Genomic DNA, 17,393 nt, shown 5'->3' on the forward strand with positions numbered 1-17,393 from the left:
AGTAATAACAAAATGTCGGTGTCTCTGTGACAGATTTTAGATGATTTCTGGGGAAGAACAGAAGCATGCCACAGTGTAGGCATTTCTACTATTACTTCTTTACACTGCGTTGCAATTATTCATTTGCATGTTGTCTCCCACTGTAATGTTAGTTGCCAAAAGACAGGAATCATATTTTTGCTGCCATGCACACCTTGCTTTGGTCATCGTGTACATTAGCCTGATACAGTAGGGTGTTCATGCATGTAATATTTAGGAACTCAGCCAGAAGTCGGCACTGAGTCTGGCACCATGGGGCACACGTGTGATCTTAGCAGCTTAAAATAGTTTTTGTAGTTTATTTTGGAATCAGGAAATTTTTGCCTCCAGTTTTGATTTTGTTTTTCAGAACTGTTTTGACTATTATGTGTCTTTTGTGATCTCACGTGATTTTTTTCCAGAAGAAGTCAAATTATTTACTCCTGTCTTGCTACAGCACTGGAGTTAGGCTCCATCCTTGCCTTTGTTATGGACTCAAAGGCAGATGAGGTAATGGAAAAGCTGTATTGTAGAAAAAGGGAAGACTTTGGGTGTGCCCTGATTAGAGGTTATTGGCTCTGGAAAATCATAGACAGGCTCACAAGAAGCAGAGATTTCTTTGTGATTGGTTAGTGGATCGCATTTGGCTTTTCTCAGTTGGTCTTATGTTGCCAGTAGAGGCAAAAAATAAGAAAACTGTTAATAATTGAACAAGTCTTGGACACAGAGGTTGTTGTTGACTTCCTGGATGGGTTGCTGTAGATATTTGGTTTGCTTTCTGAACTGGTTGTTTCAGATTGTGGGTTAGAGTTCTTTTGTTCATAGAGAATCTGACCATTGTCCATTATATCGTCAGTCTGCCAGAGGTCTGTGCTTAAACAACCACCTCCAAGGTAGCCTGTTGCTGCTGTGGGAACCCTTTGAGCAACTGTTACATCCTGCCCATGTCACAATGCTGATGTCACAATTTGTATCTTTTTATGTAGTAAGTCTGTTAATAAATATTTTCATTGACCATTTATTCTTAATATTTTGTCTTTTAATTTTATTCTAAGATTAAAAGTGATTTTCACATCACACATTATTATTTATTCTACTTGTGTTTATATATTTACATTTGAAGTTTTATGCTTTTTTCATTTTCATTCCACTTTTATTTAGTCTATTTCTTATTTTTAATTTACACCTATTAATTGAACATATTCATGTAGTACAGTGTGATATTTCAATACATGCATACAATGCATAATGATCAGATCAGAGTAATTTCCTCACCTCAAACATTTTTCATTTCTTTGTGCTTGAAGCATTCAAAATCCTTTCTACTGTCTTGAAATACATAATTGTTTTTAATCATCATTATTCTACTGTAATAGAACATTAGAAGTTATTGCTCATTTCTTTTACATACATGTACCCATTAACCATCTTCTCTCTATCTCCTTGTCCCCCACCCTTTCCTGGCTTTGCTAACTTCTCTACTATTTCTATTTTTCTGATATCAATTTATATAGCTTCCACCTATAGGTGAGATCAGGCAGTATTAGTCTTTATCTTACTAACTTATTTCACTTAACAATGTCCTCCAGCAACATCCATGTGGCATCAAATGGTAGGATTTCATTCTTTGTAGCTGAATAATATTCCCTTGTGTGTATACACATTCCTTATCCATTTATCTGCTGATGGGCACTCCCTCAGCTTGATTCCATATCCTGTCTCTTTTGAGTAGTACTGCAGTGATCACAGGAGTACAGATATCTATTCATCTCTTCAGCATACTGATTTCCTTTCCTTTGACTATATGCTTTTATATACATTTGACTTCCTATTTGGTGTCTTTAAATTTCAACTTGAAGAACACATTTCTGCATGACTTTGAACGCAGGTTTAGAGATGATACATTCTCTCAGTTTTTGTTTTTCTAAGAAAGCTATCTGTTCTTTGGTTTTTGAGGACCGTTTTACTAAGTACCCTGGTCTTTGTTTGCAATTTTTAAATTCATCACTTTGAATGTATCACTCTACTCTTTGATATACCAGGTTTCTGCTGATAATACACTGATAGTGTTACAGGGACCTTTATTACAGTAAGAGTCATTTCTCTCTTGATGCTTTCAAAATTCTTTATTTTGTCTTTGACTTTTGATTACTATGTTTCTCAATGTGAATCTGTTTGGATTATTTTTATCTGAGTCTTCTTTGGCTGCAAGAAACTGGATGTCTAAGCCACACTCCCATCTAGGAAGGTTGTGGCTCCTGTTTCTTTAAATAAGCTTTCTGCTTTGCTCCTCTCCCTTCCAAGTAGGAGAAAGGTTTAGGTGTCCTGTGCTTTCTCCCAATATCAAGAAACAGCTGACCATTCTCAACTGCCCCACCCTTCACCCGAGGCAAGCCACTGAAGGGCTGGGACACTGGATGCACACTCAACTCTACTCATTTGCCCATGGGGGAACATCTCAGGATTTTATGCTTTCTATCAATCTTATAGACTATGTGAGCCATCATGAGCCTTCCTTTCTTTTACCTCATTCAAGAACACTGAAATGCTGGAATCTTGGGTACAAGCTCCACTTCTCTTTCTCTCCTGAAGGAGAAATTCTGGATTGTCTTTTCTCTATCCTATAGAGCTTTACCAGACGCTGACAGCGATCCACTCCTTTTCTCCAGGGCAATGCCCTGAAATACCAGGAGATCACCTGCAAGCTCTACTTCTCCCCCTCATTCCCTAAGAAGTTTCAGGAAGGTGTACCTTCTTTTAATCCGCAGTCATTCACATCTCTTCCCAGGGAAAGCACAGAAATGCCAAGAAGCTGGGTATAATCTCCACTTGTCTCCCTTCCTCTTGAAGGAGACATCTTAAAATTTTGTATTTTCTTTTAATTCCATAATACATTGAAGGCTGCTGAGTGTCCCTGATCATCTCTTTTGCATATTTTTAGCTATTCTCAGGGGTTCTAAAGATGCCTTTTGCTTTAGTGTTCTGAGTACCTTGACACAGAAGTGCCCTCTTGGGCAACATCTTGAAAGGCTGGGGATGCTGGATGCACATTTCACTCACTCTTTCCTCCATGGGAGAAATCACAGACCTGTTGAATGTCCCTTGATGCTGAGCTGTGTTAGTCTGAAGGAGGAGCTGACATGGCTAAAGTAAAATTGTTTTTCTTAGCTCTTTCAAAGCCATTTTTTAAAATTTTGTTTTGTGCCTTCCTGAAGTGTTACAACTTCTTAAGTGGATTCTAGTGTTTTTGTAAAGGTATTTGAGATATTATTTCATTCATATTTCTATGGGGCATGAAGGCTGGAATTTATTGTGCCATCTTGATGTCACTTCAAATGAGCATTTTTAATGGTATTTCCAAAAGTTCAATAATTATTGTACACATATAAGAAGATATATAGAGATTTAAATATTTATATTTATTCATGCTAATCTCCTTCTTTTCTTTTCATAGTGCTGAGACTGTTTTTCTGCTCTCAACTCAATTTAAAATAAAAAATATCTTTTCTTTTCCATGACTCACATAAATGAACAGACAGATAAGTGCTAAGTAGGGAGAGACCTGGAAGGATTCCATTTCCCCAGTGAATTGAGGTGTGCCACCCTCCCAGTTTGTGGGTACATTCAGCAACTTGGAACCTCCCATAAATTCTTTATAGATAGTAGTAATTCTCAATTTTTTCAGAGTTTTTACTAAAGGAGGTAAATATATTATTCCAAGGACACTACCTAATGATATAAATTTTATTATGATTATGAACTAAGACATGGTCAATTTACAAAAATTACCAAACAATAGAAATTCCAGTCACACTCCTTTCTTACTATGTCTCAGTATCTTTTTCAAATTGTACTCAGTGATAACAATCTTCCATGCCTTTCAAATGTAATTCATTGTAGAAAAATCTTTAAAGTCCTTGTTCACTCAAAGTATCTAAGTAAAGAGTCTGAAGCCATTAACACCACATGAACCTTTATTTCAGATCTAATTGATTGTTAAGGGATTTCATAGGGTTTTCTTGTTCTAGGGAAATGATGTGCTAGACAGTCTGTTTTTAAGAATTGCCGGGTATTAAGATTCAGCTGAAACAGAAACGATGACCCTTCCTAAGCTAAGTGTTCGAATGAGAACCTTGTCATGTTCACACTTATTGTTAAATAAGGATCAAGTTGAAATTAAAGAGAAATGGCATTATATTCTATAAAATAATGATGAAGAAGTTCAGTTTTTGCTATTGCATGACATTTTTAAAATTATGCCTACCAATGTTTTTTCTAGTTTTAATAAAAATGCCTTGAGCATAAATTTAGAGGCAAGAGAGACAAAGGCAGATGCTTGTATTTCATAAACTGTGTGTTCTTTCTCTTAGGAGGATCATCTTGCTGTAAGACTAATACTGAATCACTCAAGAGGCTTAAAAACAATTAACTTCTTTCCCTAAGGTTGGCAGAAACTGTAATACAGAGAACTAAAAATAATTCTTTATAAAAAATCTTCACCTCAGCAGTTACAACGGTGTGTTCCTAGGCTCCTAGCATGCCACAAAAGGTATCAAAAGTTCACTGTGCACTGTAGAGAGTATATTAAACACACACTCACAGTTTTGTACTTAGGGATAGAGGAACTTTTGATTTTACCATTCATTCCCTGACATGTTCTAACTGCAACAAGCAAAGGGGTTGGCAGGAGCCTGGAGTCTCCTACTTGAGTGATCCTGTGGCACCTCTAGTACCAACTCCAGGACCAACTCCAGCCAATTCTTGACTATAACCTAGAGAAGGCTTAGGAGCATGACATTTTTCTAAAACAGCATAAATTGACAGTCATTTGCATATCAGGCAATGTTACACAAAATGTGCATTAAGAAATAATTGTATCTCAATATTATGCCTTAGCAATTTTCATGATTCTATCTCTGTATAGGAAGCAATTAAATTAGTATTCTTATTGGTGATTTTCTAATCACTATATTAGGCCTTAACAATGTTTCTTCCAACAAAAAAGTCATTTTAAAGCTATAAACAATTGGTAATAGCAGTTGAAATGAATATGATGTTAATTTACTATTACAGTATTTTAGTCTTTTGTAGTACATAATGACTGAAAAATTAGTTTTTCTCAAAATATGTATGCTAAGAATCTAGGTTTGGCCCTGCACCCACTAATAAATGGGTGAATGAATGAGAATGTTCTGCATCTACATATTTTCTCCTATAATTGTTTCATAATTTAATAGTAATTTATATTTAACTATAACTTCTTTGATCCTTAAACAACTATTATTTCATTATTTTAAAGAATAAAATTAAAATTTATAGGACTTTATCTTGATAATTTTTATCATATTACATTTACATTCACAAATTTAATTCTTTGTCTCAGTGAAAGTTTATGAACACTCACTTTTTCAAATGAATGTGAAGTACACAAAGTCTTGTCTTCCATATGTCCAAATGTATGTTAAATGACATTTACTAAAAGTATTCATTAAATTTATTACAGAGAATTTTTAGTATAACCACCAACGTATCTTTTTTCTAGAACCCAGTTAACAAATCTATAGAATCTATTGAATAAAATTTACATGTTGGTAAGCTCTATGGTTCCCTCCACAAAAAATGTTAAAAATATGGAAAATAATCAAATTTAAATATAGTAGAGTAGTAAGGAAATAAAGGTATCACAGAATTTCATCTTCTGAAAAGTCCTCCCACAGAATCAAGAACTGCCTAGTTCTTCACAAATTAAACTATCACCTTACAGGACTTAGAGGGAGGATGGAGTCCAGGTAAAATTTAAACAAATCAGTGTTGCTATAGTTGCAAAGCAAGACTGGGCAGTATGAAAAGGGATTATCATCTGTCCTCTGCTGAGAAGCAGACTCAGTAGAAAATTACAAATTACAAAGATAGCTGTGCATTATCATGCCCATAAACCACTTTTCCAAAGCACTCACCTTGGTCTGGAAATTGAACTGCGACAGGTTCAACATGGTTCAGATTCTCCATGCAAGAGTACTATACTCCATTCTTACTCACAGAACTTATTACAACCAAGATTCTATCATTGTAGAAAGCATGGTTTTGCAGTATTATGTAATTTTAGTTAATTGACAAAAGCAGTTTTTCCTATATTTGTTTCATAATTTAATAGTAATTTATATTTAACTGTAAGTTCTTTGATCCTTAAAGAAAATTTGTTCACATAAAACAAGAAATTGAAACAAATTACCCAGTGTTAGGTAAGTACATAACTTGAACTCAAGAAGCCTGGATTGTGCTACTAGATTCATTTAGTGACTTTTATGTCATGAATTATTTCTTGTTCATCACAAGAAATCCCTGACCATTTCTTTTAAAATGAACCAACTGTGAAAATAAATTCCAATTTGCTTGGCATTAAAAACCTAGTTCTCTTGAAAGGCATGATATTTACTCCAAGGGGAAAAGTGCTTTCTTTACCCCAAGATTGTTTGATGCTGAGTATAGAAATTATGAAAGAAAAAACACTCCTGCACTTAAACACAAATAATATGTTCCTAAAATCCCATGTCTTCTATGATAAAGATAACAGAATCTGTTCTCCATCATTTCTAATAGGAAACTGTTAAAATGTACTGCATGTTAACCCAAATCTGCCTGAAAAATTTCCTAACACTTGATTAAACCATAAGACCTACATGAAATTAATAAACTACTATATTTGGATAAAAATGCTGAAAATATTGCTTCACAGTCATCAAAGTAATAATATCATAGTCATAAATTGTTTGAAGTCATTTATGTAATCTCTCTCAGCAACAAGTGAGAAGAACACAGATATTCAATATATATGTCAAGACACCCATTTCCAGTTTCTACTAGTCACATTTTGAATTTAACATTTATTTACTTATTTGTTAATTTATTTATTTTATAAATGTAAGATTGAATTTGGGGATTATAATTGGGCATTTTTTATCTAATTTAAAGTGTTACCTTGAAAGAAGCATCCTATGAAATGCAGTTATTATAAAACAAAATATTTTATATAAAAAAATGTTAACTATGGAGATAGTTTAAGAAGGACATCCATGTTATACATCTATATTACATATTGAATATTAAAAACTTTTGGCATGATAGGATATCTAACTGACTAGTCTAACAGTTCCAACTTATTTTTAAAATTTTAATCTGCATGAAACAATAATAAACATTTATGGAAATGGTATTTATAATTTAGTATACTAGATTGAACAAGTCATAAATATTTTGGAAATTTTAAATTTTACACAAACAATACAACTACATAAATAGTGCAATTTAGTGTACATAAAGAAGTACTTGACTTTATAAAAATAAAGTTATTAGTTAAATATCAATGAATTTCCAATTGGAATAATATAATTTGCTTAATAGGACTATCCTGAAAACATATAGAAATCTTAATTTTAATTATTTTATATATGAAATATGAATAAATCAAATAAATGATTCCATAGTGTAAATGGCCACATATGCTTTTTTAAAAGGCAACCATAAAAGACAACCAAAGCTAATACTAAACAGAAAATAGAAAAAATAAACTTTCCTAGATTTTAGCCCCCAAATCTCATTTTCTGTGAAATTCCACTTTTATCTTATTAGGTCAGCAATTTTGTTTTGCTTTCACATTTGATTTCTTAGAGTGTGGTATTCCAACACAGAATGCTGACATTTTATTACAATCAGATGAGGGAAAACAACAACAACAACTACAAAATGGCTACTAGATTTTCAATGGGAGATGCTCTCCCAGTCTTCTTCAACTGTATTATAAACGTGACAGAAAAAGAACAAGAAAATGTGCCACTGTCATATGCCCAGCATATTTATTTTGGAAAGCTGTTATTGCTCATGCAGCATTTCTGAGACATAATTTAAAGGCTAGCTAAAACTTATGTTCTTGAAGCCGACTCAGCAAGTTCATGCTGGCATGAAGTAGCTTTGGTGGGAGATATTTATTGAAACCTATTGTCTACTTCTGAGCCAGCAGGTGATGAGAATGCTGCAGAAGCTTTGTTCTTAGTCTTGCAGTCAGTGGGAGTGGAAAGAAGAATTGCTTATCATCATTTGACAGCAGCTGCCTGTCCAATTTAGAATTATGGAAAGAAGTTTAATACATTATATTTCAAGGAATCAATTCTGTTATATCAGATTGTTGTAAAATGCAGATTTTAACATCTAATGTGATTGAACTTAATAAACCAAATTAAAAAGAGAACATATTAATATATTATGCACAACCATATAAGCTAATAAATTTTTGTTAGGCGATTAATATTCTGGTTACTCAACATTATCATAATGAAATCATTTGATAAACATGATATTTTTAATGATTGCTTTCAATTCACTTCAAGTATTCCCAAATTCTAGTTTGGACCTACTAGCATAGAATAACCAAATGTTTTTCTGTAAAGAAGAAGTAGTACCTATTTGAGTCTTTCTGTCCCATATGATACCTGCTTCTAGTATACAAGTCTGGTACTGTTGCACAAAAACAGCCATGGACAATATACAAATCTAGCTCCAATAAAGCTATTTACAGAAACAGACAAGGGACTTGGATTGACCTGAAGGACATGTTCTGCTGATTCTGATCTAGGAAACTGACCAAAAGGTCATAGAAAATATATTTTGTGAGTTCTTGGAACTTCAGAATGGCATGTGTGTGACTTTCATGGTAGAAACTATTTGGCCTACTCTTTAAATACATCCCTCAGAAAGAGGACTCTACTGTCTACAGACATTAAAAATTATCAATAGTGCAATACTGACTTGACTTTACTGTTTATTTTCAAAGGGGAACTCTTGAAATTAAGAATAATTAATAATGGGAAATTTAGAAGTTTCAAATCAGCAATAGTCCCTGGATAACCAAGATGTGTGGTTATTTTCTTTAATGTAACTTGATTTTTAAATATATGATAAAATGGGTTTGGTTCTTTAAAGTTCAATAATCTTACCAAAATATTTCTGTACTCTGAGTTAATATATCTTAGGATATAATGTGTTTTATTGTTTAAATATTTATACCCAATATTCCTATTACTACAGAAAAAGTTTGAATCTGTGATATTCATTCTGTTCTATTGTCTTTATCTTTCGAAGGACTACAGATAAAAGTGTGCTCCATCTTTTTTGCCATTCCTGTCTACTGATTGCTCTTTCAAAAATCCCTCTCATCTATTAACAATTCATTTAAAACTCATGCATTTCCTTGCACATTTTTAGCACCTATTTTTCATTTAGTTTTTTTAACTGAATCTTTACTTTTCAATTATTTGATTTTCTCTTTTATTCCTCTCATAATTTTACCATGTCTAATGAGTTCATCTCTACTTTTTGGTCACAGAATTTTTATGCATATCCTCGACTGTATCTTTTCTGTGTGCTTATAGAATTCCTTCCTGCTTTCCAGTCTTTACAGTTATTATCACAACATTAAGACAATTAAAAAGTGTTGTGTATTTGACTCACAAATTTTCTGTGTCACATATTCTGGAGATTTTTTTTTTTCATTTTCAGAGATATTTTTTTGCTTTCTAAAATTATTATTTAACTTTTCTCCCTCCTCTTCTTCCTTTTCTTCCTCTACATTCCTTTTTGACTAATAGAATGTTTAATCAAAAATCATCTTCATACTTTTTTTCTTTTCTTTTGTTTTTTGTTTACTTATATAGAAAATGAATCTCCCTTTTCAGAAATAATGATTATTCCTTAGAAGTGGTGAAGAGCCAATGCAGGAAAAGAATATTTGATACAATTTCTAAGGTCTGTCTTATATATACCTTGTCCATTCCTGCAAAATATCCTTTGCCTCTTTAGTTTTCTTTGCTGATTCTACTTAACTTAGATACGAGGCACATATATGTAATATACATGAATATATTGGCATTTAAAAATATCTTTTATCATTAAAACTTGGCTCATAAATTTTGTTGTTGTTCAATTGTTTTAAACTTTTCATTGTTATTTCTGACTTTTAGAAAAACAAGCCATTTGATTTGAAACTTGAATACACTTATCAGAAATGGAGTCATCTTTTTCCATAATCCAGAAACCAATATAATAGCCTACATCTTTTTAAAATTTTAATATTTCTAAAAGCTGGATGCATAATACAATTGGTATAAAATTAAGATTATTATTATAAGCATTTTTAAAAATCTTATTGGCATATAAGATGATTTAGTTTAGATGAATTAGCTTCAATATAATACAACAGAAAGAAAATCTGATAGTTTTTTATAAATATTAAATGCTTTAAAATATAGTTTAGTAATAATGAACTCCTTAAAACCCTCTTAATATTTAGTAGTTACTCATTCCCCAATTTTTAAATCAATAAAATAAAATTATATACTTTAATTAATCCTGATAATGATCACAGTAAAAAGAGATCTGGAACTATTAAAACAAAATCATCTGAATTTGAATTCAATTCTATAGGAAGAGACTAAAATTATTCCTATTTTTTAAAACATTAGTACTTATGGGATTAAGTTCAAAGTTTGATATTCTATCAATAAAAATGAAACTCCATTCTTCTGAAATTTACAGAGTGAAATTTTTTTTAAAACACCAAAGATCAATAAAATGAGAATTTGTTTATTTTTAAAAGGTAAGTAAAATCTGCAAATGTTTATCAAGAGAAAGAGAGAGAAGGCTTAAGGAAATGAAGATAATCAAAATGGAGACATTACAAATGACACCCCAGAAATACAAAGAAGCATAAGGATCATAAGGATCTAGTATGGACAAATGTATGCCAACAAATTAGAAAACCTAGAAGAAACAGACTCATATAGTCTACCAAAATTAAATAATGAAGAAATAGAAAACCTGAGCAGATCAATAACAATCAAGTAGATTGAACCAGCAATAAAACATCTCTCATCAAAGAAAAACTAGATAGATTCACTAATGACTCCTGCATTCTACCAAACATTTTGAATCTCAAGCTATTTTTAAAAATTGGAAGAAAGATATCTTCACATTCATTTTACATGGCTATCACTATTCTGGCTAAACAACAAAGGACACAACAAAAATTATAGGCCAATAACCATGAGAAACATAAATGTAAGAATATCTATAAAAGTACTGGCAAACCAAATGCAATAGCACATTTAAAAGACCATCCTTGTGTTTCTTTTGTTTTAGTTAGTTTTATATCTTCTATGACTAAAAGATCTGACAAGAAGAATTAGAGGAGGAAAAGTTTATTTGGGGGCTCATGATTTCAGACTCAGTCCATAGAGAGCTGACTTCATTTCTCAGTGTTTGAGGTGAGGCAGAAATCATGGTGGAAGTGTACGGTGGAAGGAAGCAGAGAGAGAAACTCCACTTGCCAAATACAGATTCTGTACCCCAAAGTTACACCCCTCTGTGACCCACCTCCTCCAGCCATACCCTACCTACCTTCAGTTACCACTCAGTTAATCCCATCTAGTGATCAATTCACTGATTGAATTAAGGTTCTCATTACCCAACCTAAAAGTTCTTGCATTATCTCTCACATGAACTTTTGGGGAACACCTCACATCTAAACCATAGCACTCCACAATCAGTTCAGATTTGACTCAGGGGCACAAGGATTGTTTAACACATACAAACCAATAAATGTGATATACCACATTAATAAAATCAAGCACAAATCCCTTATTTTAATAGATACAAAAAAATCATTTGATAAAATTCAATATTCCTCAGGCGTGGTGATGCATGTCTATAAACTGAGCAACTTGGATTCTGAGACAGGAGGAGCTCAAGTTCAAGGCCAGCCTCAACAATTTTTTAAGGTTCCAAGCAACTTAGGGAGATTATGTCTCAAAATAAAAAATAAAAAGTGTTGGGGATGTGACTCAATGGTAAAGCTTCCCTGGGTTAAATTCTCAGACCAAAAGAGTATATAAATAAGTAATCTCCCTTCGTGATAAAACCTCTAAACAAATTATGTAGAAAAGGAATGTGTTTCAGCAAGACAAACTGCATCCATTATAAACACATAGCTAATATCATATTAAATGTGGGAAAAATAAAACTTTTCCTCTAAGATCTGAAAGAAGACAGGAATGTCAACTTTCCCCAACATAAAACTAGAAATCCTAACCAAGGAAATACAACAAGGAAATATAGAAACGACAGCCAAATCAAAAAGGAAGAAGTTAAACTATCTTTGTTTGTAGATATTATGATCTTATATATAGACAACTCTAAAGAATCCATAAAAAATGCTGTTAACGCTAATAAATACTTTCTGTAAAATACTAGTATACAAAATCAACTCACTGAAATCAGTGCGATTTCTATAGTGAGCTCTCTGAAAAAGAAATGGAGAGGAAAATTCCATTTAAAATAGTCACAAAATTTTACGTAGGAATAAATTTAAACAAGGAGGTGAAATATTCGTATAAGGAAAACTATAAAATATTGATGAAATAAATAAAAGAGACTACAAATACATGGATTAATGTCCCATGTTCACGGATTGGAAGAATCAATATGTTAAAATATTCATGTTATGCAAAATGACCTACAGATTTAATGCTATCCTTCTTAAAATACCAGATGTCATTTTTCACAGAATTAGTTAAAACAATTCTGAGATTGAAAGGGAACCACAAAGAAACCCAAAAGGCCAAAGCAAACTTAAGTAAAAGAATATGACTGCAGCTATCACATTATAGGACAACAACATATCCTTTAAAGCTACAGTTTTCAAGACAGCATAGTATTAGCCTAAGGAGAGGCACATGAACTAATAGAACAGAATAGACATCCCAGAAATAATTCCACTCTTACTTTTGACAAAAGACCTAGAATATACAAGGTGGAAAAGACAATCTCTTCAATAAATGATGCTGGGAAAACTGAACATCTACATACAACTGGAATGAAAGTAGACCACTCTCTCTCAACAGTCACAAATACCAACTCAAAATGGATTACAGCCTTAATTAAATGTAAGATACAAAATTATCAAGTTACTAAAAGAAAGCATAAGGGACACATTTCAGAACACTGGTCCAATCAACAGATTTCTGGATATGACCCATATACCCATACAAAGAGGGGGAAAAAAGTAAAAATATATCAATAGTAATAAATCAAACTAAAGCTTTTGTACATCAAAATAAATAATCAATGGACTACAGAACAGGGGAAAGTATTTGTACATTATGTATATAAAAATGGGTCACTACCCAGATTATATAAGACTCAACAACAGCAAAATAGTAATCATTTGGAAAGGGTTGATGCTTTGAATAGGTATTTTTCAAAAGAAGACTTAAAAATCTGTCAACAAATACATGAAATACATAAAAGATGTAAGCGTATGAAATAAATATAAATAGATGAAAAGAAGCACACCACTAACCAGTAGGAAAATGCAAATCAAAACCACATGAGTAACCACCTCGCACCACTCAGAAAGTCTCTAACTATAAAGACAAAAACAACAAATGCTAGCACAGATTCAGGAAAAAAACCAACTCTTACACACTGTTGGTGGAATTCTAAGTTAGTACTGCCATTATCAAAAATATAGTAAGTTCCTAAAATCACTAAAAATAGAACCAAAGGGCAATACAGAATTTCCACTACTAGTCTATACCAAAAGTAAGCAAATCAACATGTCAAAGAGACATCTGTACTCCCATGTTTATTGCAGCACTATTCACAGTAGCCAGGATATTGAATCAATCTCAATACCCAATAACAGAGGAACACCAAAACTAAAATATGGTGTAGTGGAATTTTATTCTGCAATAAAAAAGGATGAAATCCTGTCATTACAACATAGATGGAATCAGAGGACTTTGAGTTAAGTGAAATAAGACACACAAAAGACACAGGAAAAAAATAAATAATTTCACTCATAAGAGAAATTTCAAGGTGTACCTCATGGATAATATGCACAAATATTACATCAATCAGAACAATAAAAGTATACTTAACATGAAGAAAATAAGTGGCACTTCACTAACGGAAAGTGATAAGAAAATGTAAGCATCAGAATCATCAATTGTTTTAAACATTAATCAAGTGCCTAGAAAAGCCTGCAGTAAGATAAGGACTCTAAAGAACGTGAAAAAGAAGGTAAGGAAGAAGGGAAGATGGCAACTTTTCACCCCCAATCTTTAGGTGAGAGTTGAAGAATAATCTTGGTTGCAAAGTCAAGAAAGTGTTCACAAATCCTTTGAAGACATCCATTATATATATATTCCCCTGCTTATAGATGAGTTGGGGCAGCCCTCCATTGTATCCTGGCCTGCAGCCACTGAGGAGTGCCTGAGTAATAAAATGGCCAAGATGCCTCGGTTGAGTCCTCTTAAGTTCTGTCTCTAGAATCCATATGCTTGGGACATTTTAACTCAGGGTTGACCAATGATCTACAAAGAATTCTTGAAAGAGTACAAACCAAATTTATAAACAACACCACCACCACACACAAACACACACACACACACACACACACACACACACACACAACTTTTACATGAATAATAGGAATAAAAGAATAAAGCAGGTAAACTCAAGCAAATATGTACACATGTGGATTAAAGAAGATAATGACAAGTCAAGAGATAAAAAGATACATGGGCTTAAATCCAAGGGATAGTCAAGAGGATCTCCCACAGTGGGAGATATCCTGATTGGTCTATATCTACACCACTTACATTGTGAAGAAGAATCATTGGGGGTAGAACAGGGAACCAGAAATGATGAGATGATTTAGCATGACTTTGTTTTGACAACTGCCTCTATTTGAGCTCTTTGGGTATCACTGTTGCTCTATTGTCAGTGATCTGGTAAAATTGTCACAAAATACCACAAACTTAAATATTACAGTACTTTTGCCTAAGCTATACCTTCTGAGATTTTCAGTCCTTTCTATCCCTTGCCCTATCTAATTAACTACTACACATAATTTTTGTCTTTCATTTCAGATCAAGAACCACCTATGGTATCAAGAATACTCTCTTTGTTGCTATATAGAGATATTCTGTAAATCGTTTATCATTTACAAACAGAGCTGGACAGTTATGTTGATGAACTTTAGTCACTGATATCCCTTATTTTTTAGCAATGTTTACAATCTCCTTTAGCTGAGATTTTTGTTTGTACTTTATACCTTTTTCTAAAAAGTCTGCCAAATTATAATAGTTTTAGGCCTTGAGACACTTAGATTTATTCTTGCCTTCAAAGAATCATTGCTTCTCTTTATAGTGCATCTTTACTGTTATTATTTAATATCTGTCTCCCAGAGAGAGCAAGAATTTTGTCTCTTTATAGTCATCCTCTTTATAGTCACCGTTTTATCTTAAGGGCCTGAAATGGTGTCTGGTTTAACATGGGCATCAAGTAAACATTTGCAGGATGAATGAACATCACTTTAGATAACAATCTTTCTTCTTTTCATACACAATTTCTATTTAGTCAAAAGCATCGCAGGCAGCCACAGATATGCTGTCTTCCTCCTAATTTATTTTTTCCACAGAATTGGAGGTAGAGAAGCTTATGACTGTTCAGCATAGCATTGCATTAAGATAACACTTGTAGAGGCAGGATCATTCTGAGATACCTGTGTTTGTAAACCTTTTACAGCAAGTAAGATGTATTTCTTTAGAAATCCTTTTCTTAATAGGATTTCAGGCAGCCTTTGTAAGCAGCTAAAATAAATTGCTCTTAAACATGTGTGTCATATAACATTAAATGGGGTTATGAATCAATATCCTCCATGTGCTATAATACACACCCCCACCATATAATGGAATTAATCCTGGATTAAAAAAAAATTAGAAATCCTTTCCTGATCTTCACTCCAACCCACTTTCCCTTCACTTTTTGAAAATATGAGCTTTTCAGATGACATATGACTAGGAGAATCCATTATAAGCATCCACTATTTTGCCTGCTCTAAAGTAATTTGGTTCTGCATTAATAACTCTCACTTCTCAATCTCTCATAAGCTCAGTTTAAATGCCTAAGTTCTTAAATGAGATTGCTTATTTTATGAAGGAATTTTTCATGGTCCAAACTTTCTGTGCCTCATCATTATGGTACAGAGACTTCATACAGTACAAAATTGTGGAGAGGGCTGTCAAATTTGTCCTTAGCATTCCTCTGTACTCCCTTGGCTACTGCCATCCCTAGTAAGAATATTTTTGGTACCATTAATTCAAGAGCCAGTACCTCTCAAAGTATTGATAAGCTCATATACCAATGGAAAGAGCAACAGTACTAACAGATAATTAAAATCTGGGTCATCAGTTCCGTTTGTAAATTAAACATGTATGAATTTTTGCTGGATAAGACAAAGGTAGTTAGGCTATTCAGGAAATAAATATTTTAATAGCAAAGAACTGATATTTCAATTGTCCTGGAAGATGATGATCCAGATATTGGGAAATAGAAGAAAGGACTTTTTGACTGAACAGATAGGACCATTTCAGTATAAGTTCAAAGAGAATTGTAAAACTGGAAATTATGAAATTACCAAGTTATAAAAGGTCTGTTAAGATCTGATAAAACACTTAGGTATTAGACAACAAAGAGAAAGTTAAGTAGGAAAGCATGAATACATTTTACTTATTTACTCATTAACTTATTGTTTTCATAATCAACATATGGCAATAAACTTTAATTATGAGGTCAAAGTTGCAATATCCCAGGTAAGAAATGAGGAGGCCTGAACTAACACTGAACTATAAGAATGTGAGGGAGGATCAGAACATGGGGTTTTTACAGTCATGTGCCTGCAAATGTTTACAACTAACTCAAAGCCAGTGGCCATGCTCTGCATGAAGTAAATGCCCCATGATGGTCAGTTTCAAGCTGTCACTGTTTACCACTGAATGAAGAATTAGGAAGAGCTGTGCACATTCAACTGCCTGGGCAGGTTCTCTACATTTCTGACATGTTATTGACAATCAGCAAAAGTTGGAAGTTGAGGAAATGTAAAGTATGATGGAAAAGAAAAATTATATGTTAATTCCCCATTTCTGGCTTGGGAAAGTGAATATGTCAATATTTTATGGCTTGTATTTCATTCTCAGATAACTTTGCTCTCTCCCTGCAAAATAAAAATTTCCCTCAAAGAAACCTTTCAAATAAATATTTGCCTTTACATTGATATCCTCAAGAAACATCTTAGCTTACAAATACTTAAATAATAATGCTGGAATATTCAACAAAGGACATCAATTAAGGAATGTTTGGTGTAGAGGATAAGAGAAGATAGGCACACCTCAGTAATTCAATCATGATGAATAACCCCAAACTTGCCTACCTCTAGTTATTGAGAATATTAATAAAGGATAAAAACTGTTTATTTAATTCAA

Source organism: Sciurus carolinensis, chromosome 1 (assembly GCF_902686445.1).
Source record: "Sciurus carolinensis chromosome 1, mSciCar1.2, whole genome shotgun sequence".
In the NCBI taxonomy this organism is placed as follows: Eukaryota; Metazoa; Chordata; class Mammalia; order Rodentia; family Sciuridae; genus Sciurus; species Sciurus carolinensis.